Source organism: Schistocerca americana, chromosome 1 (genome assembly GCF_021461395.2).
Source record: "Schistocerca americana isolate TAMUIC-IGC-003095 chromosome 1, iqSchAmer2.1, whole genome shotgun sequence".
Classification (NCBI taxonomy): domain Eukaryota; kingdom Metazoa; phylum Arthropoda; class Insecta; order Orthoptera; family Acrididae; genus Schistocerca; species Schistocerca americana.
This window is the reverse complement of record NC_060119.1, coordinates 639,019,171-639,042,432: the sequence shown is the minus strand read 5'-3', so window position 1 is coordinate 639,042,432 and position 23,262 is coordinate 639,019,171. Positions and strand designations below refer to the sequence as shown.

Here is a 23,262-nt window from a genome sequence, read left to right as displayed (position 1 = left end):
CTCTTGATAGGTCACATTTGTATGTACATTTCACTGTACATGGGGTCTTGTTCACTGCTGTAGAACAGCGTGAGGAGTCATGGGAGCTGTACATGGCGAGAATGCACTAGGATGTTGCGATGGAAATGGAGGGAGGGTAGGTAGTGCTGAATTATGTATAATATGAATGAAGAGAGGGTGGGTAGTGGTGAATTCCACCCGCCCTTCACTCCCATCCCATGTGTGTGTGTGTGTGTGTGTGTGTGTGTGTGTGTGTGTGTGTGTGTGTGTGTGTGTTTTATGGTGAATCGTGAATTAATGAGAATATTGTCCTCCTGCTATGGCCTTCTTTGTCATTTAGTATATTTTCGCTTTTATTTACGGGTTTCTGTATGAAATATTCTTCCGGCAGTGTGCTAATTCCCTTCTTTTGCTGTTACACATGTGAGCAAGCCCAAGTGCAACGTGACGTGTTGGAAAATGTATAAATGTGACCTATCAAGTGGAAACTTGTACTAAGTGCGTTTGGTGGATACAGGAGTCTACACTGGTAAATGAAAAGAACATAAAAATGAATACCACCAAAGACGCCTACAACGAATCGGCGAAACATATTTGGCAGACACAAATACAACATTCAATTGCAAAAGACGAAATTTTTTCTTATCTATATGATGTACCATAACGGAAGCAGCAACTGAAGAAAATTGCCTACAAATACAAACAATATTTTGTAAGGTACATATGCTGTGCTGTGGGGGCGATCAGTATGTTCGGCAAACCTGGGAGAACCAATGTCCGGTGCCAATGTGCATGGATGATTGTATGCCTTTTACGCTCTGATGTCATGTAATATAAGGTGGCAGTTTTATAACAGGTTCCACAAGATCAAACGATGGCAGCATAAGACGTTTGAAACCGGTCATCTTCGAACAAATAAAAATGTCTACACTGCGATCTCAGTGTACGACGTGTATTTTCCATTTCCATTAACCGTATTAGTATTGAAGGATGTGAACATATATAATGTGAAGCGATCAGGTATTAGACTAAGGGAGAAGAAGAATGTGAAGAATTCTTGGTAGAAAAATAAACAGTGCGTTGAAAAATATGCACATGCATTCAGGAATGGTTAATCTAAAGATGTCGACGCAACGAAAGGGAAAGACTGTAGAGGATGGCGAAGGTTGGAATATGTAACAATGATTATTTTGTGAGCTGACAAAGAAATTGGCAAACAAAAGTAAGTAACTGTGGGCCACATGAATCCATTCGCAAGATTTATCGCTGTATAAAGAAAATTCTTCGACTGAATATTTATTGTAGTTCTCTGCTCCACTTCGTAACGGTTCATAAAGAAAGAAACTGTTGCCTTTTATCAACTGATTGAACTCCTTCGTGCCAGCGGAAAAGAAATGGTGGTATCGGTACGCCGTCGTTAGGAGGTAACCCGTCCACTGTTGGAACAGTTAGTGGCGCCATAAACATGTTGGCCGGTATCTTTTACGCTGCCGACCTGAGCGATGTCCGCATGCAAATGTGGCGACCGCGCTTAGGCCGCTGACGTACGACTATTTACCTGTTCTGCTCGGCCTGTGACCGTTAGCATTAAGGTCGCCCCGTCCTTGAACTACCATCGCGGAGAAAAACAGGCGACCGACTCGCTCACTATAGTTCGACTAGTTTCAAAGAATATCATCTCGAATCAGTATTTACGTCTCATTAACGAGCAATGAACAGAGAAGTAAACTGTACGGAAATCAAAATAAATGGAGAAACAATAGGGAAGCTGAGGTTTGCGGATGACAATCTGTGATAACTCCAGACGAAAGATTTCCGATGAAATAAGTAATGGATGTAGAAGAAATGAATATAAAATGGAAATTAACTAAAAAAAGACAAATATTCCTGTGCTCTCCGCAAAGAGAAGAAAAAACATCGAAATTATAGAAAATATATTAAATTAAACAACAAGGGAGTAAAATAACAGAAGACGAAAAAGCAAAGCAAGTATAAAACATAAAATTACAGAAGCAAATGAACTGTTCATGAATAACATAAATACGGAAGTGAGGGAAAGGTGATTACGGCTGCATTTGGAGCGTAGCATTGTATGGTTACGAAACGAGGACGATAGGTGAAAATGAAATGAAATGTCTTGAGGCTTTCGAGGCACGGTGCTGGAGAGGCCTGTTTCAGTGGACGGATAAAACCACCAACCCCAGGTAGTCCTGCAAAGAATTGGGGGAGACAGGTAATGTAAGAGAACAGCAGAACAATAGAACACGAGTGGACTGTTTACATAATATGACACAATCGATTTCTTGTACACGTCCTAAAAGGAACATTACAAAGGAAAGATAACCCGTGGAAGATCACGACTGGAACTTTTGAAACAAGTTATACAAATGCAGGTGTCGCTAATTTTGCAAAAATGAAGAAATTAGCTTCTAACAGGTCCAAGTGGAGAGCTGCCAAGTAATCGAAGGATTGATAACGAAAAATGTACAAGCACACGTTTGCAATTATTTTAATGTGTTAGTAGTAAGTGAAAGCCAAAACCAAACGCGTGATTTTCATATTTTCTCGCCCGCTACGAGCAAACTATGAGTCCTACAGAACAAATGTTCTCGGATACGATTTAGCTGGTGGCCACGGTTTTCGAGTTATTCAAGAGAAACGTTCAAAAGTGATCTTCGAAACACCCTCAGAGTCATCCCTCATCAGTCAGGATTGCTAATATGTTGTTCGAAGTATTCCCTCCTATCACTGTCCGAAGATTTCCCACTGCACGAACTATTCCCAAGGTGCGATCTTTGTTGGACTATAAAACTACCGGTATAGCAGGCTACATCATTAACATCATTAATTTAAACCTGCCTGTGAGGGTAATGAAAGAAAAACGACTTTTGTAAACGTTACGCCGAAACTAATTACGGTGGCAATTCGATCCAAACGTAACCCTTACAAGCACAGTAGTTTCGTAGTCAGAAGCTCTGTCGAATACAACGATGTAATTGTTTATTTTAAGCTGATAAAATTCAAAAAAAATTGTTAGGTAAAATATACACACACTCCAGTCTTACAATTTGTAAGTGCTCGACTAAATAGGTGGCGTAAAAAGGCTGGTCAATGAAGACCAAGAAAGGTCGGCTGTGGGAAAATAATTCGTTCAGTCGTAAATTTTTGTACAGTGGTAGGAGGGGGTGTCATGGAGAACATACTAGAAATCCTGACCGTTGGGAGCTAACTGTGGGATTGAGGGTGCGTTTGACGGCCACTTTTGTATGTTTTTCTTGAACAACTCGAAAACTACGCTCTCTATCGAAAAAGTATCGCAGTACAAAATTCCCCACTATGGGACTAATATTTGCACGCAACGAGCATGATAACATGAAAATTTTCTGCGTTGTTTTTTAAAGTCGGCTTTAATATAGTGGGTTGCATAAATGATAAATCATCCAATATATTTGAATTATCTGCTGTTTTTGTGATTTTGCTAATTCAAAGTTAAGGTGGTTATGTGTAGATCGTTTAATTGAGTCCTCGAAATTTTCAGTGAGCGTAATAAAGCATGATTGCAATTTAATGCTATGTTCACGTTGTATACGTCAGAAGCGGAGTACATGTGCAGATTTGTCTTCATCTACATTTACACTCCCAAAGCCATCGCAAATGGAAATGAGCGTTTGGCGTCATTAGCCGGGAGGTCAAGTGGATGGCGAAGCGTAGTTCCTTTGAACGTTAGAAATCCTTTGTCTTAACCTGCGAATGGGATGAAGGAAAAACACGAGCTCTAATACCTCTTGAAATTTAAAAATATACTATCAAAAGGCTGCTGTGAAACTTCATTTTGCTAGTTTTGATGCTTTCAACGAGTAGACTTTAAAGCTCAAAGTGGTATACCATATGTCCTTAACAGCAAAGTGTGTTCAGTATTTTTGGACACGTGACATTTTGAAGGTCTCCGATGACGTTGCGTAGCAGTTGTTATACAAATTCTTTTGTCAGAACTGTGGAGCACACCTTAAAGACCTAATATTTCTTCCCATTATTTACATGAACCATGTGTGAGATGTACAGCTAAAGTGCAATGTATCTCGAATACCGGTTTTCTATATTTACCCAATAGGTCGGTGGGAGAATAAGATCGCGGTTTATTCAGATATTTGAGGTCCCTGAGCAGATCACACTGCTGTAGCCTATAAGATCTGTGACGATTCTACCAGCGCTTCTCAGACTTCGATGTACTTTGTTAGCATGATACTGGCTGCAAACGAAGGTGTAGTAGTCTACCATAGATCCCACTAGCGAATTTCCTTGAGATATGCCCACCACTTGCCCAGAAGCGGAACAGCAAATCCATGTCTCCCCTTTGCCTTTCATAATACTAATTTCATATGTTTGTTTCATTTCATATCGACTGATATTATTACGCCTACGCTTGTGATAACCGCAGAGTATAGAAGCTTTGTAGTAACCTTTTGGATTACTGGCAATCTTATACACTTGATATTTAAGGAGCAATCAAAAAGTTTCCATTCAAAGGGAGTACTGTCCAGAATAGTCATGCCCATCAGACAAAATCGCCGCGAGCATTGAGCAATCATCCGCAGACACACCAGGTTGAAGAAACCCTTTTGGTAAAAGACCGTGTCCAGTTGTGAGAGGAATTCTGTAACTGCCTGCTGTACTTTTCCGTTCGACAGGAATCGTTGATCCCTCAAGACCTTTTCTTAAGGAACCGAAGGCGTGATAATCGCATGGGGAGGGATCAGGACTGTAGGGCGGGTTCTCGACTGTCACCCACTTGAGTTGGATTAACTTCTGCGTTACATCTGCGATGTGGGGCCCCGAAGTAGCAGCACCCCTTGACCACAACGGTGGTTTTCGAGAGGCATGATGCCCCATACACATTCTTCATTCTCCGATGGATGTCTACCGATGTTTGATCTTCGGCAGCCAAGGAAAGATCAACAGCACGTTGGTTCTGTATGCACGAATTACGTAATAACGTCACCATAGTTCACGTTTCCACATTTACCGCACGCACGTCTGAAGGAGACGAATACTACACTAATCCCTTGCTTACATACATACCCTCACCGGAGTTACGCTATGTAGCATACACGTTGCAGCAACGCCCTCAACCGGAAACTTTGTGATCGCCTATTGTTTTAAAGCGTTCATTTTATTGGGTCTGCAGAAGAACATCTGCTGTCGCTTGTTTAAGAAGCCGTTTGGGTATTCGCAATGAGTGATTGAAGAAAAATACAGGAAATCGAAATAAGAATAGACAGACGGAATTTCTATCCCTCATTACGCACCAATACGAATTTTATATCTCAAGACTGCGCCACTTCGGTCGTTTTGTGGTAAGTTGAGACTCGCACAAACATTAGGGTTGCCGTACAGTAAGAACACATCGCATAATGGTCTAACACACTGGGTGCAATAGTTTATGTTATCTGGTGTCATTGCTATTATATACCAAACACCTTAACCGCTTGAAAGATTAATTGAAGAAAGTAAAAACGGATAAATCATTTATACCTGTCTTGACCTGAGAGACAATTGTTCGGTTTTTCACTCTGTGCGTAGAACACTTTGTAGACTCTTCAACTCATTCACATTTGTTGCACATCTGAATCTGAAATTATTTTCCCATTTATCTCGCTCATATTGCATTAAGTTTCTGGTGTCTGTATACGACTCGCAGTAAGCTGTTGGTCTACTCGGTGTATACATGTTGTGCCCGTAAAATTGCATAATTGTTTCAAAACAGAGACAAGATTTTCGGCAAGCGACAGCACTCGAGATTGTTTTGTAGCAAGGTGAACATCTTTCATTTCAACAAAAGGACAAGCTGTGAACCATGAAATGAAAGACTATATTTTTTTTTTTTTGTAACAGGTGCACTTATTTCTCAATATATCCTGCATTAAAGTCTACATAATGTTGTCCAATATTCATCTATAGAGTTGGTTACAATTCTAAAGTACAAATTCAGCGTGAAGACGTAGCAGAAATCCTAAAAGAAGTACAGAAGGAGACTTTACGAGATTTTTTTAAAAGATAGTAAGGGCTTTTATGCCATTATCAAGTACAATGCTAAAAGTTGTTAGATCATTATTATGTGATATCTGTTAAGGCAGTTCAAAGCAGGTACTGCCTTAACAGATGTGAAATAACGATGGTCTAACAACTTTTAGCATTGTTCTTGATAAGGGCATGAAGCCGAAATCTAGATAGTACAGAAGATAAATGTAGTAATACGCAGACAAATGACGGTTTATTCTTTTCAAAAGTGTTGCATGACTACGACTCAACACCATCGAAAACTCTTTACAAGAACGGCGTTGTGCATCCCATGCAACCTTACTTACAGAATTCCAAGGGCCTATGTTCCAATACCAGTCATAAATATAATAAGGCCCTCAAAACTCTGAAATGAAGCGGTTGGTACAGAAGAGGAATTCGTGATGGGTTGCATTAAGCCAGTCACAGGACCCTCGACGAAAAAATATAATTGTTTAATGAACACGACGTGAAAGTCGGAAAAATTCTGTCTCATATGGAATAGAAAGCGGCATAACGACACAGACTATGTACCTTCCGCCGCTCACTCTTGCTAGCTGGCGGAGTACAGCTATAAACGCAGAGTGTAGAGGATCCTCAGTGTATCCATCTATTGCTGTCAATCAAAGCATCTTCGACCTAAAAATCCCTTAGTTCTCCCATTACAACGGCCAATTTCAAAGAAGGTACATGGCCATGACATATTTTCACCTGACCACAACTTTTCGGACATATGAATCTACTTCGCCTTGTGTGGTGAGGGATAAAACGGATTACTCCTACAGCATTGATTCTTGTTTCCCCTTGAGCTTGTGGGGTCCAAGTCGCAAACTCAGAACCCAATCGGCGTACAAACTCGGTTGGATTCTTTGGAAACAGCACAAACATTGCAAAAAAATTCGTTTCTGCACTTGCATTCAATCAGAAATCGGAAGATATCTAGTCAAGCTTTATCGTACTTAATTCCTACTGAAAATGAGCCGTATTCTTGTCTTATAATTCTTTTAAAGCAGTTATTTCATACACCTTCCACTGCCGATCATCCAATACCATTTCTGATTACAGTTTTGGGATATACTTCACGTGAGGCATATTTATGAGAAATATGACGCATTTGAATCCATTCTGAGCTGTAGAAAATGGAAATGAAGATTATTTATAAGAGATCATAAACTTTGGAGGAATTTTCGATTGTGATAAACCGTCCAAATAAAAGCTTCTATGGCGGGGTGACATTCCAGCGTATCAGTTTGAATGAGACACACAACACAGCAACTTTAAAAAGTCCAAACTATCTCACAGATTACATTGCCATTTAATATAGCTCAGTATTTACCAACACAGAAGAACTAAATTTTATTGATATAAAGGATATCTTTGCACCAGGCCGAGAATTGCTTCATATTGGCCTTGGGCCTATGCCTATTTTTTTCTTCTCCCTGAAACATCGTAATTTACTTTAAAAGTGAGTCAAAACAGAAATGTTATAGTAGATGTTCACGTTTAAGTTGGAAAAAGCAACAGAGCCAAACAATAGCAAAAATTAACTAACAAGAAACAACGGAAACATTACAATTAAATAGAAAAAGGGGACAGGACAGAAATAAAATCATCAGCTCCAGTGAATTAGTTAAGAAGCGAGGCGACAAACGGTTACCTGCTCGTATTGTCGACGGACACGCTCATTTATTGATTGCAAGAAACCGACGCAAGAGGAAGCCGCACAGGAGGAGTGTGCACTAATTTTAACGCCAGACTACCGTAGGCTGGCAGCGTCGTGTGAAGCCTAGATGCAGGGGCGACCGCTGTCTGGGCTGCAGGCTCCGCCCACCAGGCAGGCGTACCCCCACCACCTCCGCAGGTACCCGCGGTTCGCTATCCCACTGCGTGAACATTGATCACGGCTCTCCCGCTCTGGTAGTATGCACTAACGTTAGAGTCGCTTTACGGAGCTGCGCGTGTAAAACGGTCGCCAACCCAAAGTTTGGACATTGTTCACGCGTCGATGCAAGGGATGGGATGTATCATAGGGATTATGACCTGGCCCCCTCCCCCAAACATTTTGTTAAAACCATTGATATTTTTATTTACATTAATTACCAAGTTTTTGAACTAGCTTTCACAGAATATACTATAGTACCATGAAAACAGTGTTTCCAAACTACTAAGAGATGCTAAAAATTACAAGCCTCGTCTAAGGAGGATACTTCATGGTTGCTTTCCCGAGGGCTCGACCACTTTGATTCGTTCGGGGCCTGGCAAGATGACGAAAACATTGCAACCACTTAACGGCGCCCATTCACACAGTGACTGTTCTTGCTGCCAACAACAAATCTGAGACGGTTCAATATATGTGAATACTGACTTTCCTGTAGGTGAGTGAAAACCATAAATATTCAGAATCCTCCCAATTATATGCTGACACAGCCACAGGCTCCTGATTTGTGTCTATAATGTGAATTACTGATCGCATTGAGGGGAGATTTCGATTTTATGCCTCATACAAGGTGATTCGAAATTGCTATTGCAGGTTTCTAAGGGTTGTAGAGGGGGATTCCTACTACTAGCTTGTAGGTGTTGTAGAGGAGACGTAAAACGTGACGTTTTGATACGGGACACATGCCCGGAAATGTGCCGTTTGGATGTGAAATCAATTTGAAGATTGGATCACTTCCAAATCTCCCGCTTCAGGGTAGGTACACAAGCTGAAAAGTGGGTGCCGTCGTCAGTCCCTGTTGTAACATGACATCACCTAAAACCTTTGTCCGACTGCGACAGCGGCTGTGAGAAATTATGTCTTAAACTAGGGGGTTGGTTGTGGCACAGCACTCTCCATATGAAGACATCCTTCGCCACGTAGCAGAGAAGCCGAGGACAAGTACTGGAAACATTGCCCATGCCACGTGCTCCTGCAGCTCACAGGTCAGAGTCTATTGTCTCCGCTGCGTGCGTACCGCGAAGCGGAAGATTTGAAAGTGATCCGATCCTCAAACTGATTTCACATCCAAACGGCACACTTGCAGACATGACTTCCTTATCAAAACTTCACCTCATACGTCCCCTCTACAACCCCTAGAAGCTAGTAACAGGAATTTTGAGTCACCCTGTGTGTTATAAAGTTGATGACGTTGTGCAAGATCGTTGTTATATTTCTTACAGTGTTCTCCCCTGGATAAGCACTGACAGTGCTTCACTGTGTATAGTCCTATTGGAGGGAGTGGAAGGTGCCTGGTGACGGATATTGCCTTGCTTTGACCTGTAAACCACCTGTTATTTTTCGTGTCTACGACACTGAAATAATTTGAAAAGGCGAAGGCAGGGATAACTAGTAACGACAAAATTTAGAATCTACGGCTCTGATCTGAGTGAAAATCTAATGAACGTCAACTCAGCCATCCAGCCATCCTCTCGTAATGTGTTCGCTACAAGTAGGCATCCGTCATGATGATCACTACTCCGTAATTTTCAACTGCGTTATAAAATTCGACATACGTGAATATTTCGTCCATAAACGGCGGCATCATGAGGGCTGCGACTGTAGCTAATATAAATAAAACAGTTTACAGCGTCAGTCACTTATTCGTTTTTGGGAAAAGAAGTGGCTGACGCAGTTAAACGTCAACGAACAGAGGTACAGTACGCACAAAATAACTTGGGCTGTAACTGTGCAGACGGCTCCGTCGTGAACGACTACCGTGCTTTTTTTAAATCTCATTTTGTTCCTTATTGGTCGTCATATTTGTTCTGGGTGGATGTCCCATGACGTTTGTTCAAGTCCATCACTGATCCATTCACTCAGTTTTTTTATTATTATTACAGACGGCAGCTAACCCTCTGACCGAACACGCTGAGTTACCGTGCCGGCACAGTTAAAGCCTACGCACAAACGCTTACCTCGCGCAACTTGTAAGTTACAGCTAACAAGTCTGAAAAAGGTCGTATTAGCAGGTGCGACTAATAATTCGACAAATACAGACGTTCAAAAGTCAATAGTTTCTCAATAGAGCACCAGAAAAGAAATAGCCGCATAAAGAAAGGACAACCAAAACAAAACAAGTCCAATCACGAGCTGCCAGAAGGAAATCTCATAAGAGAAGGATACTGAAAATGTAAAATAAATAAAATGTGCCACGCGAAAATTGTGTCAGTCACCTGAAAACCTATTCAGCAATACAAGCTAAGAATAAATTTTTCTTCTTCTTCCTCGTGTTCCCGATGTAGTGAAGCCTTGGAAAGCACTGTTCTTCCCCTACTGCTTTTTTCTCTTTATTGTGCGATTGGAATAGGTAGTTTTTGATGAGATTTTTGTTTCCTCGTTTGCCTCATCCAAAAATGAAACAGCATTACATACAATAGCACCTGTATGATTATAAAGTACTTTCCATGCTCCTTTGCTGCATCTGCCTTTTATCTGACCCGGTGAGGATCCCAAACATTCGAACAGTACCTAAGAATGGGCCGCACAATTGTTCTATACGCTGTCTCCTTTATAAACGTGTTACACTTTCCTAGAATTCTCCCAGTAAACCGAAGTCGACCATTCACCTTCCCAAATACCGACTTAAAGCGGTCGTTTCACTTAATATCACTTTGCAAATGCGTCAAACAGCACACGACTAATACTGTATTCGAACATTACAGTATTGTTATTCCTACTCATCCGCATTAACTTACATTTTTCGGCATTTACAGCAAGTTGCCCTTCATCACACCACATAGGTATTCTGCAAAGTCATCCTGTAGCCTTCTACAACCACTCAACAACATTTTCCCGTACGCTACAGCGCCATCAGCAAACAGCCGCAGATTGCTCTTAGTCCTATCCGTCGGATGCTTCATGTATATAGAGAACAAGAGTGGTCCTACCACAATTCCGTGGGGAACTCCTGACGATACCCTTGTCTCTGATTGACACTGCGTGTCCAGGACAAATACTGGGTACCGATACTTTAAGAAGTCTTCACATGCCTTGGAACATAAACGGTATACTCGGACCTTCGTCAACAGTTTGCAGCAGGGCACTGCGTCGAACTCTAACCGTAAATCTACTACTACGGAGTCTGCCTCTTGCCCTTCATCCATGGTTCGGAGGATGCCGTGCGAAAAATGGACGGACTGAGTTACGCATGAGCGATGCTTTCTAAATATGTGCTGATTTGCGGAAAAATCCGTCTCTGTCTGAAGGAAATTTATTATCTTAGAAATCAGAATACGAATATGTTCAAGGATTCTGCAGCAAACTGATGTTAAGGAAACTGGTCTGTAATTTTGTGGGGCTGTCCCATTACTGTTATTACATATAGGATCCACCTGCGGTTGTTTCCAGTCGGTTGAGACATTGCGCCCGGCGAGAGATCAACGGTAAATGTAAACTTACAAGACCTGACTAAATGGAGAAGGCAACAAACCAGATGCATAACTAATTAAATTGCCGCAACTACAATTTCCATCAGTTTTGGGAGATCTTCAAACAACTGATCGTCAGACTATGCCTCAGGAAATTCGTCCTCAAGAAACTAAATTGTACGATGATACCTCTAGTTAGACTAAATCATCTTACAGCGAAATGAGTGCTGGCTGAAACGTGACAGCAAACCGGGTCTACATGTTGCTGACATATTAAGTCTTCCGGCACAACTACTTATCGTGACCGATGCTCTACGAGCAAACACAACACTCTTTTTGTATTTCCTTCCGGCGAAACTAGATCCACTCCCAATACCCTCAGCGATGCGACAGCGTTACTTCAGTAAAAAAAATGATCCGAAGTACGATTGTTGTACAGGCGATACCTGGTTCTATATTTCGTCGCAGTCTTTGAGGAATTTAGTTCCGTACCTCCTGAAGATTGATATAAAGAAAACGTGAAGACATGGTACTTCATGGACGAGGGAGAGGTCACTTCTGGCTTTAGCTTGATTCAGACGACAGTTCACACGATCAAATATCAACTATGTACAGTTGGGCGTGTCCAGATATACAGAGGAGGACTGAACTGTAGTGCAGTTGGATTCAAGAGATAATAAAATACTGCAAATATGAACACATACTCGTAAAAAGTACGTGAAAGACAACTATTAACTTCCAAGAACTACATAGAAAGGTTAGGGATCGGGTTTGCAGCGAAGTTGCAGGCTGTGGATCATGAGAGTACACTTAGAAATCTGTTTCAAACGAGAATTCGTTACTGGTAGTATTTTTGCAGCCTGAGCCGGCGCTGCAGGGTGAGTGAAACTTTGGCTGGCGTCTCCCCAGCGGCGGGTCGGTGATGCAAGCGTGGAAAATTCCTCCCCGGGAGGTCCGTATGGGTCGACCTGCGACAGCGATAAATATCGAGCGCTCGGAGACAGTGACACAGTGATAATGGTGTAAACAACGGCTCGCTCAAGCTCCTTTGTATCAACCCGCGTCCATTATCACGCCAGAAGGGCAGATTTAGATACGGCGCGACGGATGCACGAGCGGTGCGTAACGGCTCGTCGACGGGACAAATTAAGCACCCTTGCCTTCTGTGTTTTTTTCCGTTATTTACATCCGGAGACTGCCTGGCTGAATCGGGCATGATCTGGCAGCACAGGGTGCCTTCGATGCAGCAGTGGTAAGACTGACGACTCTCGCCGAACGAGAAGCCGAACACGGAAGGGCGTATGTTACGTTGCATCATTGGCTTCATCCGACAAGGATTAAATGGGGTCGACGGTACGTTTGATTACTATTTAATTGGTTGCTACCGACTGAAACAAGTTCACTGTTACAGTCGTAATTTGTTTTATTTCCTCTACGCGTTTTTGAGTTTTAAACATATATCATCAGGTGGATTTATGTGTACTAATACGACAGTGTATATTGTGTGTACCACATTGGAGTAAGCTATGGCTCTGTTTCCAGTCATCAAATTTTTCCTTTCCTGTCGTCTTGAATCACATTCGTCATAGCTTGCACCTTTGTAAACACTGAGAGAAAGCTGTGGAGTGTTGGTGGAATGTTCTTATACCACACTTGGATCCAGGCTTCGTGGAGATTAAATAAGGTTCACCAGGTTGCTAGCTGTTCTGATTGGGGGACGTCTGGGGCGTAGTCTATTGTTTATTCTGATGCTCTTTATTCGGATGTCCTTATGAATTTGTAGTTGCTCTTTGCTGAAGATTTTCTATATTTCCTCAGAAGGATATTCCTTCTTTTCAGGTCAGGTGCTGGAATGCGGCCCAGGGCAGGTAGCCAGAATAATGGAGTAGACTTAATTTTACAGTAACAATCCGCAGTGTTTAAGTTGTGCGTCTATCAGCTCCATGTAGTTACTGTTTATCCAAACAGGGCTGCAACATACCGTCGGGAGTATACAAAGCCAAGGGCAGATGATCGTAAGGTCGAACCTGCAGCAGCCTATGTTGTACCACATAATATTTGCCGAATATTACTTCTAGGCCTCAATTCAGCTACAGTCTTTGTTAGACGCTGCTTAAATAACAGAATTCTGTCAAGTATAATTCCAAAGCACCCCCGATATTTGTTAAGTGCCAGGCGATTACTCTCGAAAAAGTTTCTGACAAGAATAATGTACAGAAAAATGGAAAAGAAAATTGAGGATGTGTTAGATGACGATTAGTTTGGCTTTAGGAAAGATAAAGGCATCAGAGAGGCAGTTCTGACGTCGCGGTTGATTGTGGAAGCAAGACTAAAGAAAAGTCAAGACACATTCTTAGGATCTGTCGACAAGTAAAAAGCGTTCGATAATGTAAAATGGTACAAGATGTTCGAAATTATGAGGAAAATAGGGGTAACCTATAAGGAGAGACGGGTAATGGACAACATTTAGATGTGTAAAGAAGGAATATTAGGAGTGGAAGACCAAGAAAGGAGTGCTCGGATTAAAAAGGCTGTAAGGCAGAAATGTAGTTTTTCACCTCGAAGAAGAAATGTTGGAAATAAAAGAAAGATCGAGAGTGGAATTAAAATCAAAGGTGAAAGGATACCAGTGATAAGATTCGCCGATGACATTACTATCCTCAGTGATGGTTGGTTGGTTTGGGGGAAGAGACCAAACAGCGAAGTCATCGGTCTCATCGGGTTAGGGAAGGACGGAGAAGGAAGTCGGCCGTGCCCTTTCAAAGGAACCATCCCGGCATTTGCCTGGAGTGATTTAGGGAAATCACGGAAAACCTAAATCAGGATGGCCGGACGCAGGATTGAACCGTCGTCCTCCCGAATGCGAGTCCAGTGTGCTAGCCACTCTGTTGAATGCATTGAACGGTCTGTTGAGTCTGCAATGAACAGTCTGAGGCCTTGAGGAAGAATTTTCTGAGAATGTACGTTTGGAACACAGCATTGTATAGTAGTGAAACATGGAATTTGGGAAAACCAGAACAGAAAATAATCGAAGCATTTGAGATGGCGTGCTACAGACGAATGTTGAAAATTACGTGGACTGATAAGGTAAGGAATGAGGAGCTTCTGCGCAGAATCAGAGAGGAAAGAAATGTGTGGAAAACACCCGAAGAAGAAGGAACAAGATGATAGGATATATGTTAAGATGTCGGGGAATAAGTTCCACAGTACTAGATAAAGCTGTAGAGAGAAAAACCTGTAGAGGAAGACAGAGACTGGAATATATGCAGCAAATAATTGAGGACTTAGGTTGCAAGTGCTACTCTGAGATGAAGAGGTTGGCACAGGAGAGGAATTCGTGGCGGGCCGCATCAAACCAGTCAGAAAACTGATGACTTAGAAAAACATCGTAGCCAACCGTGAACTTGGGTGCATGAACTGTTAAGCTAATTGTACCATAATTCTCGCATTTGTCAGCTCTTGCAGTCTTGTGCGGATGATATTTTGCCGAAAGTCAGAAGGTATGTCGCGAGACTCATGTATTCTACACACCAACGTGAATGGTCGTTTGGTTTCTATTTCACCAATGATTTTAGTAATTCTGATGGAATGTTATCTATCCCTTCTGCCTTATTTGATCTTAGGTTCTCTTAAATTCTGATCCAAATCCTGGTTCCCCCATCTCTTTTAAATCTACTCCATACGAGCCCTAATTTATCTTATCTTCGTGGTCCTTACGCGAATTGTGCGTTGGTGGCAGTACAATCGTTCTGTAGTCGACTTCAAATACAGGTTCTCTCAATTTTCTCGGTAGTATTCCGCGGAAAAAACGTCGCCTTCCCTTCAGGTGTTCCCATTAGAGTTCACGAAGCATCTCCGTAATACTTGCGTGCTGATTGACCTTACGGCAAATGAATGTAGCTCGCCTCTGAAGTGTTTCGATGTCTTCCTTCTTGTCAGTGTTTTCTGTATTTTTCGTTCTTCTTTTCTGCGCTGTACCTCCTTATTTCTATATCAGTCAACCAGTCCAGTAGCTCAGCACCATGTTATTTCGTCGAAAATTGACATAATGAGGCCACCTCTTTTCAAACTGAAAATAATGACAACTAGGTGCGGTAACTATGTGGTTCATTGAAAACAGTGAAAGTTTTACCTTGAGACGTCTGTTCAAATGGTTCAAATGGCTCTGAGCACTATGGGACTTAACATCTGACGTCATCAGTCCGCTAGAACTTAGAACTACTTAAACCTAACTAACCTAGGGACATTACACACATCCATGCCCGAGGCAGGATTCGAAAATGCGACCGTAGCGGTCGCCCGGTTCCAGACTGAAGCGCCTAAAACCGAGATGTCTGTTCACATTTATATCATTTACACATTGGTGTCACGTTGGCGATGTGACGTTGGTTTCTAGCTGTGATGATAGTTTCCTAAGATGATGGTATCCTATGGCGAAGCCTGATTGTAAAACTTTTTTGTTGAAGCAGAGGTGGTAGTCTCGAACGATATAAGTGACTTATTACAAAGGCAAATGAATTATTCTGTGCTATCCACGTCTCCCGCAGAAATGACGCTGTATTTCGATGTGGTAACATGAAAAATTCATTTGCTCATAAAACTGGTTACGTTGTTACAGTTCTTCATTAGGAACGTATACAAACAAAATATTCTGTTTTAATGTACCTGTTCTTTGTGAATTCATGTGCTATTACCCTCGTTGATACATACTGTACTTGTGTGAAGTGATGAAAAGTCTGAAATTAAATCCTAAAGAGTTCTATCTCAGAGAGAGACGGTTTTCGTCGGCAAGTTATCCGGGAATCTTTCTCCTATCGAGGCCAATCACTACTGGGTTCACAAGCTGCGACACTGTCGCGAATCAAACAGTGACTTGTATATACAATAAGTTTCCTTTAATTTACGTCTATGGTCACAAATTTTTTGTTAACAGATTACAGGTTTCGGTCTACAATGACCATCATCAGATCTGTTTATAAAAAACTTTGTTTTTATAAACAGACCTGATAATGGTCACTAAAGACCAAAACCGGTAATCTGTTAACAAAAAGTTTGTGACTCAAGACGTAAATTAAAGGAAACTTACACTACCGGGTTATTAGGCCGTTAGGACCGCATAGCGCTGTTTGTCTTCTGATGGCAAAGATGGGGCACAGTGTCTCCGAGAAATTTACAGCCACACCACGAGAAAACTGTGCCGTATCATCTCAAATAATGCTCTAAGTAATATTCTGCAGATGTCTGCATGTTCAAAAATGTTCATATGTGTGTGAATTCCTAAAGGACCAAACTGCTGAGGTCATCGGTCCCTAGACTTACACACTACTTAAATTAACTTATGCTGTGAACAACATACACACCCATGCCCGAGGGAGGACTCTAACCTCCGGCGGAAGGGGCCGCGCAATCCGTGACATGGCGCCTCAAACCTCGTGGCTACTCCGCCCGGCATGTCTGCATGAAAATGCATTCCAGTAACGTCTACAGTCAGGAGTTTGTAGCTAATGTAGTAATCTCTATATTTCTTTACGGTACCAAGTTTCTATCTTTTTGAAACAAGTCAAATAAATCAGCTCTCTTTGTGCTGAAATGTGGATATTTGATACGATGGAAGACGAAGAGATGCTGAGACAACTTACATTTTATGTTCATATCTGCAGTAGCGGTTTGAAAGCATGTGGCTGAGATAAATTATTTCAGAATAAGCAAGACACCAGATAATGCCGTAGTTATTTTAGTTTCCACATACAAACAAAAGACATCTTCACTACAACTGCGTGTGTTGAATGAGCATGACGTACGCTCAGTTAAGAGGATTGTCACGAAAAGTAAGAGAACGACAGCCGTCAAAGTCACTGAAGAACTGAACGTCGCACTCACGAACCCTATCAGCACCAAAACAACATGAAGGGTGTTCCGGAAGCAGGGAATTGCACGGTGAGGTGGAATTCCAGAAATCACTCATCAGGTGTGCAATTGTGGTCGGATGAGTCTTGTTTCACACTGTTTCCAACTTCTGATCGAGTCTGAATCGCGGAGGGAGTTCAATGATGATTGCTCAGCCATATTGTGGTATTCCATCGGCCCTATGGGTACTGCCAAAGATTGTGTGACCATTTTGGCTAATCACGTTCATCCCATGGTATAATGCTGATGTTGTGTTCCAAGATGACAGGGCCCCCTTTCACACAGCTCGCTTCGTTCACGATTGGTTTTGTGAGCACGAGAATGAATTGCCGCATCTTCGCTGGCCACTAGCCACCGGATCTCCATATAACTGAACCTTTGTTGTCTACCTCGGAGAGAAAGGTGCGTGACCGCTATCTTGTAGGAAGAATGGTTTTAGATGCCCTTGTAAACCGTAGGGACCTGTATTTATCCATTCCGAGACGACTGGAAGTTGTTTTGATTGCCAACGGTTTTCCAATACCGCATTACGCATGTTAATCTGTTTATGGTGTTTCCGTGTTTTTATCCTTCCCCTGTACATACTCTAGAAACCAATGTGAAGTACATCGCATGATACCACATGTTAGGATGCCCTCCACCTCCAAACGGAGCGTGGAAAGAATGAGTGATGAAATGACTGTGCATGCTGTAAGAAGTCTACACTGAGATGGAAAAACTCATGGGATGCCTCCTAATATGGTGTCGGATCTCTTTAGCCCGGCGCAGTGCAGCAACTCAACGTGGTATGGCCTCAAAAAGCCGTTCGAAGCCCCTGCAGAAATAATGGACCATGCTGCCTCTATAACCGTCCACATTTGCGAGTGTATTGCCGGTGCATGAGGTTGTGCACGAACTGACCCATAAATGTGTTATGACTGTTGAATTGGATTCATATCGGGCGATCTGGGAGACCAAATCATTCGCTCGAATTGTCCAAAATGTTCTTCAAATCGACCGTGAACAGTTGTGGCCTAGTGACATGTCACATTTTCACCCGAAAGAGGTCCTTTGTTATTTGAGAACATGAAGTACCCGAACATACCCATTTCATACCCTGGACCAGGCGACACAGTACATTTCATGTATACGTAACCCACTTAATTATGGAGCCACAAGCTTGCGCACCGTCATATTGACAACTTCATGGCTTCATTGTGTCTGCGCCACACTAGTATCCCACCATCAGCTCTTACCAACTGAAATCTCGACTCATCTGACCAGGCCTCGGTTTTCCAATCGTCTAGGGTCCAACTAACGTGGTCACGACCCCAGAAGAGGCGCTGTGGGCGATGTCGTGCTGTTAGCAAAGGGACTCACGTCGATCGTCTGCTGCCGTAGCCCACCAACGGCAAATTTCGCTGCACTGTCCTAACGGATATATTCGTCGCACATCCCACACTGATTTCTGCGGTCATTTCATGCAGTGTTGCTAGTGTGTTAGCACTGACAACTGTATGCGAACGCCGCTGCTCTAGGTCGTTAAGTGAAGGCCATCGGCCACTGCGTTTTCCATCGTGAGAGAAATACCTAAAAATATGATATTATCGGCACACTCTTGACACTGTGGATCTCGAAATATTGAATTCCCTAACAATTTGCGAAATGGAATTTTTCATGCGTGCATCTCCAACTGCCATCCCGCGTTTAACATCTGTTAGTTCCCGTCGCCTGGCCACACGTTGGAAGCCTTCTCACATGCTCTACTAGGCACTGCCCTTTTGTACCTTGTGTACACGATTCCGCCATCCGTGTATGTGATGTGCATTTCGCTACCCTATGACTTCTATTACCTCAGTGTAATCTTGTCTTTCCTTTTCCTATGGGAGTAATACATCGATCTGAAGAATATCTCTAGATTTTTCACTTAGTGCTGAGTGTTTATATTTTGCAAAGCAGATTTTCGCGGGATAATTTGTGTCTGTCTTCAAGAGTCTGCCAGTCCATGTTTTTCGACATTTTTATGACACTCTCCCATCAGTTAAACAAATCTGTGACCAATCGTGCCGCCCTTCTTTTCATACCCTGAATGGCCCCCGTTAGTCCTATTTGGTATGTCTTTCAAGTGTTCAGTCAGCACTATTCCTCGGGCCTCCAACTTCCAACGAGTCTGGAAGGCTACTTTTACTGGAACATTAACAAGGGTATCCAAGTGGTGGATTCTACGTTAACGTAATGGCAGAAGGAGCAGTATCGTCCGTTGATAGACCTTTAGATTGTCCGGAAGAACTGAAGAAGCGGTACGGGTACTTCATAGACGATATGGCAGAAAATGGCGCGCATGCATCCTAGTAACAGAAATGTTCTGCAAGGAGAGCAGTAGCATTTTGTCACAAACGGTGACCTCGACGACTAGTTAAGTGGCGTGAAATCCATTAACGCGTATTGCGCGAAATCTTTAATCGTGCCCATTTATGTCTTAGACCATGACGTTATTTTATGAATTAATTCGACCAACGAAAGCCTTTTCGAAGAAATTCCTCAATAATTTGTCTTTGACAGTCAATAATCTGTACCATACCAATCGCAACGCGACTCATATGAAAAGAAAAAGCATTTGGCTAATGCGTGGACGTGCTTGGTACATAAAATCGTGTGCACTGAAATAGTAAAACCAAGCGAGAGACTTACCTTCTCAGCGAAAAGAGAGAGATGGTGATGCCTTGCTCCTGGAGCACTGTCAACCTGAAACAACACCCTTTGTAAGTGGCACGAAAGAAGAAAACCAAACCATTGGAGGACACGGGAGTAACAGACAAGCTGAAAAAGCATGAGCAGGCATGTTAACTACTTCTAAAGGCAAAAATTTATAGCATATGTTTTGTTATTTGTATGCCTTCTTTTTGGAACAAGTTGACACTACCAGGCTCCGTTTTCATAACCTTTAAATGGTAAAGGATAAGGATTATGAAAGGATTTAATGCTCAGTTTTCGGTGTCAATTAACTTTATAAAGGTCTGTTGCTAAAAGGTTGTAGCTACTGATTTGGAATTATTCTAAAACGACGGATATTTCCCGAAGGAAACAAAGAAATAGAACAACATTACAAAATCTAAAAACAAGTATTATTATATTATTCTACCTCTTCTTCTTATTCTTATTCTTCTACTACTATTGCGTCTACTTTATGATTTTGAATTAAAGCACTAAGCAACGCAACATGAAAATATCAATGGAGTTCATGATTTACAGGTGAAACATTAAGAGCAAGAGTGTATGATCCATAATAAGAGCGTGTATGAAGTCAACGTCGAAATTATCCTTTCATTCTCCTAAAATTATATAAGACACCGACAGCTTTGTTGTACAAAATGAAAGAATACTGCTTCACTGCACGCAAAATAACGCGCGACGCACGAAGCAAGGATGATATGAGAAGGAAGCACAGTCAACGAGAGCACTCCTAGTAAAAACAAGTCTACTGGTATCAAATATAGGACTTAATTTGCGAAATAAAGTACGTTATTGTATGGAAGTGAATCAAGGGCCACGGAAAAACTGACATGTGGGGTTACAGATGGATGCTGAAAATTGATCGTTGAGATAATAAACGAGGGGTTTCTCATCAGAATCAGCGAGGAAAGGAATAGGAGGTAAAGAATAACGGGAGGTAGGAAGAGGGTGATGGGACACGCGCCGGTCGGAGTGGCCGTGCGGTTCTAGGCGCTACAGTCTGGAACCGCGTGGCCGCTAGGTGGCAGGTTCGAATCCTGCCTCGGGCATGGATGTGTGTGATGTCCTTAGGTTGGTTAGGTTTAAGTAGTTCTAAGTTCTAGGGGACTGATGACCACAGCAGTTAAGTCCTATAGTGCTCAGAGCCATTTGAACCATAGGACACGCAAAATGGTACTTCTACGGCTCTGTATGGAGGCGCGCAGAGCAAAAACTATTAGTGAGGACAGAGGTTGAAATATAAACAACAAATAACTGAGAACGTCGAATGTAAGTCTACTCCGAGCTGAGCAGATTGTCAGAGGACTGAAAATCAGACATGTGACGGACGAAAAAACATAAACACGGCTCATTCTAAGCCGATTTATCGCAGTACGTGCAGTTTCATTAAATAGCTTCTATGTAATTTTTTTTATCTGCTTCTGACCCGTTTAATGTAGCCCGTCATGAATTTCTGTTGCGCTAAGTTCTTCGTTCCGAGTAACACCTGCACACTCCACCCTCAGTTATTTGTTGTATATTTTTCAGTGCTTGTCTTCCCTTACAGATTTTACTCTCTGCAGTTTTCTCAAGTAGTACACCCTACAGCTCCTTGAAGTACTACTGTAGTTACTCCCTCATGTCCCAACACGTATGCTGTCATCCTGTCTCTTCTTCTTCTCAAGTTTACCACATGTTTCTCTTCTCGACCACTCCGCGGAGATCCTCATTTCTTTTCAGACCAATTAATTTTCAACAACCTTCTGTAGCACCACGTCTCAAACGCTTCGATTCCCTTCTGTTCCGGTTTTCCCACAGTCCACGTTTCACTACCATACAATGCTCTGCTCCAAAAGTACAACATTAGAATTTTTTTCTCAAAATAAGGCCTATGTTTCATCCTAGTAGACTTCATTTTGGCCAGCAATGCCGTCTTTGCCTGCCGAGTCTGCTTGTTATGTCATCCTCACTTCGTCCGCCACATGTTACTTTGCTCCCAAGACAGCAGAATTCCTTCACTTTTTCTGCTTCGTAGTGTCCCAATTTTGGTGCAAACTTAATCACTACTCTCACTTGCGCTTCCCTTAGAGTATCGTCTTCTTCGGTTTACTCGCAATGCGTGGTATGTGTTCCTCAAACTGTTCATTCCATTCAACAGGCCCTGCATTTCTTCCTCACTTTCACTGAGTGTAACGATGTCATCAACGAAACTTATCGTTGATCATTTTTCACCCCGAATCTATTTTATTATTTTCAAAATTTATTATTTTCATTCCGTCACTATCACTATGCCTCAAATACGAACCATGTATCACGCACTCAAGATAATTGTTTAATTGATTTTCGAAATTTTCACTGCCATTAACTTCGTCTCCAGAAGAGCGGCCGTCCATCGAAGAAAATAAATAAATAAATAAATAAAGAATACCCACGGAGTGACATTTCTCCTGGGAGCTATATCAGACAAACATGTGGCGTAGCCACAAATTTATCGGCAGTTTGCACGCCACTCGGCAAAACACTGGCAGAGATACTGGCAAGTGTGCAAATACGAGGCGACTGCGCTGCCTGGTGAACCACTTCAGTCTCGATGTGGTCCACGTGTTAAAGCAGACACGTGGAAATGAGAGATCCATGTACTGCTCTAAGTGCAAACGCCCAGAGTAGACCAAGTAGGCGACGGCTCCCGTCAGGAACTGTGTGTATGTGTGTGTGTGTGTGTGTGTGTGTGTGTGTGTGTGTATGTGTATGTGTGTGTGTGTGTGTGTGTGTGCGTGTGTGTGCGTGCGTGCGTGTTTGTAGGTCCACCGTAATCGAGAAGCGTATTTCGTCAGCCGCGAGAACGTATATCGGCTGCGCAGCGCGTGGCACAGAAACGGCGCGAGTTAAGGCTGTTGACGCGAAGGAGAGTGGATGGAAGCGGACAGGCGGCTGCGGCAGTCGTTGCACCTCGCGGCCGGCCCACATTGTGCGGCACGTCGTACGAACAGGACAGTGCGGCAGAACGACGCCCTATACCATCTGCCCGGCGAGCAACCTCTGGATGCGTACACTGGCACTCCTTTTTCAGACACATTCATGGAATATGATTGTAGTCGTAACCGATTTCGGCCATAGATCGACCCACTTTAGACTATATACGTCACTTGACAAACAAGCCATGTCGTGACCACTTTGTTACCCAAATGCCGCCTATGACCTAGAAATGTGAATACGTTCAACGTACTCTACCCGATTAAAAGCATCCGGACATATTTATAT

General features: G+C 42.5%; 1 protein-coding gene across 1 annotated transcript in view; it reads right to left on the bottom strand.

Annotated features, from left to right (window-relative positions):
- Positions 1–23,262, bottom strand: part of LOC124607652 — a 653,970-nt gene that overhangs the window by 176,372 nt on the left and 454,336 nt on the right. Inside the window, exon 6 of the mRNA XM_047139922.1 lies at positions 19,981–20,034. The gene's annotated coding sequence lies outside the window, so the exon portion shown is untranslated. The remainder of the gene's footprint in view (positions 1–19,980; positions 20,035–23,262) is intronic.